Below are 1,894 nucleotides of genomic sequence, written 5' to 3'. Positions count from 1 at the left end.
ATGAGGAAGAAATCCGGAGGGAACGACACGGTAAGCCTACGGCAAGATTAAAACGAGGGAAACAAAGATGAATGGGCAGATGACTCGCTAGTGAAAAGGTAATGCATGCGTAAAAACCTAGTGAAGAAATATCTAATACGAAACACTTACTTGTGACTGCGATGTATTTAGTCTTATGTAGTTTACAGTCTCCAATTGAAGCTCTCACTCAGTGCGTTGAGGGTATGTTGTGACTGTTTGCGCTGAGCCAGACTGCTTCATCTTCATAAACTTTCTATTCCTGTGCGGTCCGATTAACTCGAATAATAATTCTTTTGCGCCTGAAGTAGAATCGTTTTTCGGCTGGATTATTACGCCAATTGGATCCATGTAGCTTCTTCAATTCGCGTACAGCAGGACCACCATTAATTCCCGTCGTCCACTCCTGCCATACTAGATGAACCGTTTTGAGAGATCTCGTGAGCTTGTACGTCGTGGGTAGCTGCGCAGTCTGAGCTGGAGCCGAGGTTGCAGCAGTTGGTGTGTTCAAGTCCAAGGTCAAACGTACGGTGGCGGCACCAGAGGTAAGCTGTGAAATCGTATTCTTAATGTGATTACCGACTTCGCTAAGTTTGTTATCAATGTGTGCCAGTGTTTGTTCTTGCTGCTGTCTTAGATGCCGCATTAAATCTGGGATAACGTCATTCAAATGATCCGCTTGCGGTGATTTCTCCGTGAGCATTTTGGTTTTTCAGCTCAGCTTGCCAAATGGGTTAAAACTCCCTGGCACCCTAAAAGTGAGAAGGTGGAGCCCCCTAATTTTAGGGGTTGCGGGGAAGGGTCCCGCCCACCAATACTCCGTCTGTTAGGAAACCTATATGCAAGCTACGCTATTAATCTCCAGAAGCCCCCCGGTGGCTTAGTTGGGGTGCTGACTGTTGTTTGTATGTACCCATATATCATCGACAAGGGAAATACGCCACGCTGAAGCTGCTCAGAGAAAGAAGAGCTGCCCGCTCTAAGAAAACGACCGTTTGTCAGGGGAAAATCCTGCTAGAGACCGCATCGCTTCTCGTGGCAAAGCGCTTAGGTAACAGCCCTCCATTGCGGATGCTTTTCACCTTCCTAACCGACGAATTTGTGAATCTGTAGCACCTGCTAATTCGGCCATCCTTGCTCCTGAACCCCGTGCCGCATGTGTCTTAGCCTTCGTATGCATGCCTAATGCTGTGAACGCCTTTATAGTGGGGTCGTAATGCGATCGGTATTTTATTGATTTTGTTGGATTCTTGTTTGACTTTAGAAGTTTGATGTCGTACCAGTCTTCAGGGGCCAGAAAGTTAGGTAGCAATTCCATTTGCACACACCAGCGATAAAACAGATACAGAGTGAGTGCCCCAACTGGGCAAACTTCAACATTGATGTGCCTAATACACGAACCAAACTCACGACGGCCGAACCGGTTTGTTTCCCCCTGCTCCATTATCATGACTAGTGCCCGGCAATCTGTAAATCCTTCGTGTTCCAGAATCACACTAAAAAGGTCAGGTAACTCCAAATTACGGGAAAGACTCGCCTCTTAAGAGACATGCGTGGCACAGGAAATGACTCATCCGATTCCGTAGATCAGCACCTGTGTTCAGGCCCATATAATAACGAGAAATTGCAACCAGATCGGCTGTGGTGCAGTACCCATCCAGGAGAGATCCGCAAGCCTCGGTTAGCATATTAGCTTTTTTTCCGTGTTTTTCTCGCTTCAGCGTTGAACCTAGTGCTTTAATCCAGCTGTTGCGTGGATGAGGGAGTGAATTCACACCTCTAGTCTGCTGATCGCTGTACAAATCTGACATAGCGCTCACGTACATCTCTACAGTAGCAACTCCAATCTTTCGCTGTCAATTTTTGACACGAACTT

This window comes from Phytophthora infestans, genomic scaffold, assembly GCF_000142945.1.
Source record: "Phytophthora infestans T30-4 supercont1.30 genomic scaffold, whole genome shotgun sequence".
NCBI classification, from domain to species: domain Eukaryota; phylum Oomycota; class Peronosporomycetes; order Peronosporales; family Peronosporaceae; genus Phytophthora; species Phytophthora infestans.
This window is presented reverse-complemented; position numbering follows the sequence as displayed.